The sequence below is a fragment of the Meles meles genome, chromosome 20, assembly GCF_922984935.1.
Source record: "Meles meles chromosome 20, mMelMel3.1 paternal haplotype, whole genome shotgun sequence".
Lineage (NCBI taxonomy): Eukaryota > Metazoa > Chordata > Mammalia > Carnivora > Mustelidae > Meles > Meles meles.
This window is the reverse complement of record NC_060085.1, coordinates 15,846,238-15,853,654: the sequence shown is the minus strand read 5'-3', so window position 1 is coordinate 15,853,654 and position 7,417 is coordinate 15,846,238. Positions and strand designations below refer to the sequence as shown.

Genomic DNA, 7,417 nt, shown 5'->3' with positions numbered 1-7,417 from the left:
ACCCTGCACAGGCCCTGATCTGATTGTTCTACAACTGCGACTGCATTTCACCTGCACAGTAGAATAATTATGAAGCCCATGTCACAGACAAGAAAACTGAGACACGGCAATGTCAAGAGTGCGTTCAATCCAGGTCTGTGGGCCTCCAAAGGCCATGTTCATAGCCACAGTTCTCTCAAGTAAAAAATCTGGACACATTAGCAGAAAAAGAACGGATACACCAAGAGGATAGGCCACCTTAACGCGAAGGCAATGCCAGGCAAGACACCTGCACGACTGAGTGTACCCAGGTAAATGACTGATGTCCCCAAGCATGCATGAGCCGAAAGACCCAGGGGGAAGCATGTGGTTAGAAGGCAAGAGAGTCTTTGATAAATGTGTTCCAATGTGCCTGGCTCTTTCAAAAATGGGCTCTTGCTTCCTCTGTCTCCTCTCTACTTCAGAAATGGAATGCCAATTATTTTATTTGAAGAGAGTGTCTGGTGGTGTTTAGAAGCAGCATGAAGGAAATTTGTACGATACTCATTAGTGGCTGATGGGGAACCTACAGTTGCCTTTGCTCTGGTGACCCAGCTCCGTCCCCCAGGTCTTCCATACTGAAATCCTCAGAATTTACAATTCGAACCACTCAATGGCATTCTAATTTTTTTAGAAGGTGGCTAAGCGAACCATAAAATATCACTTGCTTTAAGGGTTGTCTTTTCCTACCCTCCTACCAAAAAAAAAAAAAAAAAGACTTTTATTACCAAAACATGTTTTCTAAAGATAGTGTCCGTTAGGTTCATCTGGCAGACGCTGCCCCTGGAAGGGTCCCCATCAGTGTGGTTTAGTCGATATCCCTGGTCTTCGGTCTTCTTTATCTTTCTCTTGAATACCTTCTGAATCATTGATAAATACACTATTTAAAAATCCATCAATGTCAAACCCAAAGGCTCCCAGGTGACCTCAGGAGCCCCAGGCTGGATGTCTGCCCAGCTAAGCAGTCCCTGCCGAATTCCCGGTTCGTGGCACCCACTCGTACCAGGCACTCTGGTGGCCCTGGAGGCTGAGTAATGGATTTGGAGAACCAAAATCCGGGACTTCATCATTAAGGATGCACCAGGTTGGAGAAACATCTTAGAGCACTTTCAGTGTCAGTGGGATTTATGGGTTGGGACTGAATGCAGGCTAGACGCATTTGGAAGGCTGAAGAGATGCAGACGAGCATCTCTTTGCCAGCGGCCCAGCCATCCCGCACCTGCTTCCTCATCAGTAAAACAGAGCGGTACCCACCAACTGTTGTTGGTAACGGCGGGGGGTGGGGAGGCACTGAGCCGGGCTGTGATTAAAAATGAGGGGTGTCTGGCTGGCTCAGTTGGTAGAGCATGTGACTCTCGATCTCGGGGTCGTGAGTTCAAGCCCCACGTCAGGTGTAGAGTTTACTTAAGGGGGAAAAAAAAAAGAATAAGAGGGTCAGAGGAAGTTTGAATCCTGTTCCACCACAGTGTGACTCTGTACAAGTGACTGAATCCCTCAGAGCCTCAGCTTACCTCGTCTGTAAAATGGCCATAGTAATCCCTTCCTCAGGGGACCATGGTGAGGATGAATTTCAAGTGCTCAACACAGCGCCTGGCACACAGTGTCTGTTAGGGGACAACTGTCCTCTGTGAAGATGCCACTGTCAGGCCAAGCCCAGAAGAGGTGCTCGCCCAGCAGGCAGTCCTTCCCCTGTCAAATCCTTTCACGCACGTACCACCTGGGCACCATTGTCCTCCTGGGTCTCTTTTAGACACTCCCATCTTCCCATAACAGCAGAGACTTCCTCTTTCCTCCACAAGCCCTTGCTGAGTTCTTCCCAGAAACCCAGAAACTCTGGACAGAAAAGAAATGCCAGCTGAGGCCCTGCCCACCCTGCACCCAGGGGACCCACGAGCAAACAACGCATGCACCAGACAGAATTAAGTCCAACTAACGGCCTGAAGCTGCCAACAGCGGCCGTGTCCCAGGAGAGCCTGTGATTAATTGCCAAATGAATTGCGTGGGCTGTAATTGCCGCCTGGGTTCTTCGGAGGCAGAGCTCTCTGCTGACCACAGTGGTCAGGAAGAAATGTCCACGCCCTGGAGGTCTGGCAGAGGCAACCAAAAAGATCACGAAGGCTCACGGAAGCAGCAGGCACAGATTGTCAGGATCTCATCTGTGAACACGGCGGGGGGGCTTCAGCTGCTCCTGCGACTGGTCCTCTAGTGTCCCATCTGAGGAACGGGATTTCTCAGGGATGCAGGCATGAATAGCATTCTTTCCCCATTCCCTGATGCCCCCCCCCACCCCGGCCCCCTGACACACAGCAACCTTCCCCAGTGACTCTGACGTGGCTGAGCCGCTCATTTCCAAGCCTTTCTCTTCTCTGTCCTATTTTTACAATTCTTTTGTGGTTCTTGCTTATTTCTCAGTCTACAATGTGTGGGAATAATATCTTAATTCCACCCACATAATAGGAGAGGACTCACGAGTTACTGTACCTGCAGCACTCTGAGGCCATCAGATGAAAGGAATTCAAATAACCCAAAGAGATCTTTTTGTCAAGTCTTACTTCATAGGCAGCATGCGCAAAAATTAGCTGACGCCCGGAGAGGGGCGTCAGAAACAAAGAGAACGAAATTACATGCATCGTTGCTGAGTATTTTCTTTGAAGTCCTTGATGCTTGTTTTCTACCAATACAGTCCATGTAGAAAAACTCACTCTCTGTATTTTAGGAACAAAACAAAGATGTCTTCTACTTGTTTTATAAAAATTACAGGATTGAGGGAAAGGGAAGGAGCCTCCTTTGCCTTTCTCTCTTACATCCGTAGAAAGAAGATCTAGGCTCGTCTAAAATGTTGCTAGTAATTCAGGTTTTGCTGACAGGTGCCCCCCGGGGCTCGTGCCCGAGAGCAGGGCTCGTGAGAGGGGTTCAGCCTTCCACGCCTGACTCGGCCCAGCCAGGTGGTTCCCAGGCAGGGCCTCAGCCCCACACAGGGGCAGGTGAGCAGGCTGGTAGGGACACAGCAGTCCCATTGCCAGGGCATTGCTGTGGCTCTGTCCATCTCAACTCCCTAAACCCTGCCCACAGCCTGCTGGCCGGACCCACAGTCTTTTGAATTCACTGATTCACCAACTATTACTAAGCATCTACTATGCGCCCCATACTGTTCCATGGAATAAAGCAGATAAAGCCCTGCTTTGGGGAGATAGGCATCCTAATAAAGAGACATTAAACAAAGAAGAAGGATGGACAGCAGGTCAGCTGAACGTGAGTACCAGGAAGACGTGCAGAACAGAACAGTGCATGGGAAGATAGTGACAGGGACAGAGGGAATGGGTGCTGCTTTACACTAGTGGTCAGGGAGGGCCTCCCTGGGGAGCTCCCTGTGCAGCAGAGAGCTGAAGGGGACACAGGAGCAAGCAAAGCAAATGTCAGAAAGAACAGTGTCCAGGGCAGAGGAAACAGCAAAGGCCTTGAGTTTGGCTCAAGAGCGGAGTTTGCTCTGCGTGTTCCAAGAACAGCAAAGAAGTCAGTGTGCCTGGAACAGAGCCGGCGAGGGGAAGGGAAAGTGATAGGAGATGGACCCAAGGGCGGGTGGGGGGAACCACACAAAACACACAAGGGGCAGGTCTCTGCCTGTAGCTCAGGCAACACTCTTAACTGGCCAGATTGCTCAGTCAGCAACAGGGTGTTGCAGACCCCACGCCCCTGGCTAGCCCTCCTGGACCCCTACTGGAGGCTGAAGGGAAGAGTTCAAAACGGCAACGGTCGCAAAAGGGGGTGAGACTTTAATATAATTATCTTTTTTTTTCCCCAGAACAGTTGCACATTTTAGAGAATATGCAAAATGGAAAAAGGGATGACACAGATACAGAAAAGGAAAGAGGACAGGTAGCTGGGAGTTTTCGCCGTTTCCTCACTGTTTTCCAACCTGCATATAATGTGGTGATAATGTAATATACTGAATATGTTTGTAACATATATGTTTTTAATGTTTTTATATTTTTAAGATTTTATTTATTTATTTGACAGAGAGATCACAAGTAGGCAGAGAGGCAGGCAGAGAGATAGGGGGAAGCAGGCTCCCCGCTGAGCAGAGAGCCCGATGTGGGGCTCGATCCCAGGACCCTGAGATCATGACCTGAGCCGAAGGCAGAGGCTTAACCCACTGAGCCACCCAGGCGCCCCTTAATGTTTTTAGATATCTAACTCTTTTAGGATTCTATGAAGGTAATAAAACATACAGATGAAATTTTCCCTTATTTTAATGTTGCAAAACCATATTGTTGTTTATATGTTACAAACCCATATTATGACAAATGGTACAAACCCATATTATCTCTTATAAAAATACTATACAACTGATGGTGAATTATGTGTGTAAGTCCAACAACCAAACTTCAAGGTCCTGTGTTGTTTATCCTGAAGGATCACAGCAGGATTTTGTCAGCTGAACTGAAGGACCGGGGGAAGGAGATCATTGCGTGTAAGACGGCACTTCGGACTCAGCTTCCAAAACAATTTTCACCCCTTAGATAACAAATATTCAAAGATGCAACCTTCAGAGAAATCAAGAACAAATCAACTTGAGAGAATTTCAAATATGGAAAAGAGAGCAGCACACAGTATAAGCCACGAATACAAGCACAGAATATCAGCCATATTGTATATATAATATAGCATGTTCATATATGTTTATAAAACATGCATTTTTTTAAGGATTTTGTTTATTTGAGAAAGAGAGAGAGGCGGGGGGGGGGCAGAACAGAGGGAGTGGGAGACGCATTGAGTGTGGAGCCTGACTCGGGGCTCAATCTGAAAACCCCGAGATCATGACCCGAGCTGAAATCAAGAGTCAGACACAACCAACAGAGCCACCCAGGTGCCTCAAAACATGCATCTTTATAAAGAAGCTCAACTGAAAATTTTCTCAAGATAAAACAGGTTTGCACGATATGCTCTCTTACCTTCTGTCAAAGGAGAAGCGCAGCCTCCCTAAGGTGAGACGGCACCAGTTCTGAGCGCCCACCCTGTGCCAGGTACTTCTCTTGTTGCTGGTAAGTAACCCAGCTGCAAACAGGCCAGAAAATAACTTAGTTCTTATCTTTTCTTCCCAAATTCCACTTGTCCAGAAAGACAGCAGATCAGGGCGCCTGGGTGGCTCAGTGGGTTAAGCCTCTGCCTTCGGCTCAAGTCATGATCTCAGGGTCCTGGGATCGAGCCCCGCATCGGGCTCTCTGCTTGGCGGGGAGCCTGCTTCCCTTCCTCTCTCTCTGCCTGCCTCTCTGCCTACATGTGATCTCTGTCTGCCAAATAAATAAATAAAAGAAACATATTTTTTAAAAAAAGACAGCAGATCAATCTAGAAAATACACACTTAATTGTCCCTCTGCAGGAGGGTGAGGTCTCAGAGTCTGGGGCACGTGCTGGAAAAGTGGGCAGAGGGCAGGTTGCCAGGACACAGGGCTATGGTGGTACAATTCGGCAGCAAACGACTTGACCCAGCCCGTCCCCCCAATAGACCTTTGTCTGCTGCCTTTCTTACTGCCTTCGCTACTGGCCAGACAAAGCCAGGAAGCCCCCACCCCTGGCTGAAACCCTAGAGAGTGTCACCCACTGCTGTACACAGTGGCCAGGCTTAGAATGTCCCCCCCCAACTTTAAGACTGGGCCTCGCTCGGCCCTCAGATGCCCTGATGTTCTTGGGCTGATCACTAGCCACACTGCTCAGTCCCCCAACTTGGCGGTTGACAGATTCTGCTCCCGACATGCAAGGCTTGGAGGAAGAGTCATGTATAATAAAAGCATGAAAAGACACACTGTTCTTTCTGGGCGCACCACTTTCCAGCAGAAAAGGAATAAACAAAAGGGGAGTCCTATCCCCTCAAGGAGATTAACCATTTCTATAGAAACCAAGGACCATTCCAGACACCCACATCAGGCAGGACCGGTAGTAAGAACATCATAGCAGCCACCATGTGAGCACGTCTGTGGACAGAGAGACACTGGGTCAGGTGTATTTATCTTAGTATCCCTCCTAGACAGGTACCACTGACCCCCACTGTTCAGATGGAGAAACCAAGGCCAGATCAGAATAATGACTCGCCCAGCAGGAAAGGGGCCAGGTAGGTGCAGATATTTTGAGGCTCTTTTTAGGTCTTTCTCCTCCTGGTTTTACTCATTGTTAGAAATAATGGACAAAGCTTCCAGAAACGTAACCAGCCACAATGCCTAGCAATGGAGTTTTGTTCAGGAAACTTACCTCTGTGAGGGCCATTTTGTTGGCTGCTTCTGCGTGTCCCTCCACCCCTTCCGTCTCAGACTCAGGAATCGCGGCTGTTCAGGGAGCACAATGGCTTCAAACCATAGGAGCGTTCCCTTAGAGGGCATCAGTGATCCCCCGCACCCCCGCCCCGAGTGTAAGAGGCCACATTACAAGAAAAGTGTTTTTTAAAAATATAAATCTGGTCGTGGCTCCTTGTTCTTGACTGATACCCTCAATCTGCTGTCCTAACGGGAATTGTCCCTTGACATGGATTCTACAGACAAACGCTCCGCTGCCTGCCAACCAAGGCTGGGGTCCGGAGAGGCGGTTTCCTGGGAGTGAAACTCCCCATCGGCACCCCTGGAGCCGCACCGCTGCTGGGCTCACAGTCCCACCAGCCCATCTGCAGCCCAAACTCCGTAGAGTTCTTGGCATTTTCCTCAGGGTGCCGCTTCTGGGTCTATTGTGTCCAAGGCGTATTAAAAAACAAACTCTGCAGATTGGAGATTTGAGATTTCTACCGTGGAAAGGTAGAAAGCCTAGTGGCCCGGAGTCCTGGTTCTGGGTTGGAGGGTGGCCTTGGGGTGCCCGCTCTCGGCCTCGGTTTCCCCTTCAGTAAAACGAGAGGGGTCGCGGTGAGCACTAAGGCGAGACCTCGCAGGCTCACCCCTCCCGCGCGACAACGGGATGGTCTCCCGCGCAGGACGCAGTTCTCGCCCGGTGCCGCCTCCCCACCACCCGCGCCCCGGAGTCGGACGCGTGGGCCGGTTCCCCCGGCCGGGCCACCTCCCCCTCCCCCGCCCCGCGGCTCCTGCGACCCATTGCTCCTCCCCCGGGCCCGGCCTCCCGCCCGCCGCAGGGTCCCAGCCCCGCTCCCCGCGCGCGTCCCGCCCCGCCGGGCGCGTGGAACCCCGCCCTCCCCCGAGTCTCGCAGTCGGGCGGGCGGAGGGCGGGGCGGGGCGGGGCGCGCGGGGGGCGGAGCCGAGTCGGGGAATCCTGCTCCGGGCGAGCGCCGGGCCCTGCAGAGCAGCCCGACCGTCCGAGGGCCCCCGCGGCGGGGGCGGCGGGGAAGCCCAGACGCAGCCGGGCCGGGAGGGATCCCCGTGCCGAGCGAGCCGCCGCCGCCGCCGCCTCCGCGCCGCCCCCGCGG

At 51.4% G+C, this 7,417-nt stretch overlaps 1 non-coding gene across 1 annotated transcript; it reads left to right on the top strand.

Moving 5' to 3' along the window:
- The first annotated feature begins 1,339 nt into the window (after positions 1-1,339).
- On the top strand, positions 1,340-1,412 carry TRNAE-CUC. Its single transcript has one exon. It is a non-coding gene; the product is annotated as a tRNA-Glu (tRNA).
- The last annotated feature ends 6,005 nt before the right edge of the window (positions 1,413-7,417 follow it).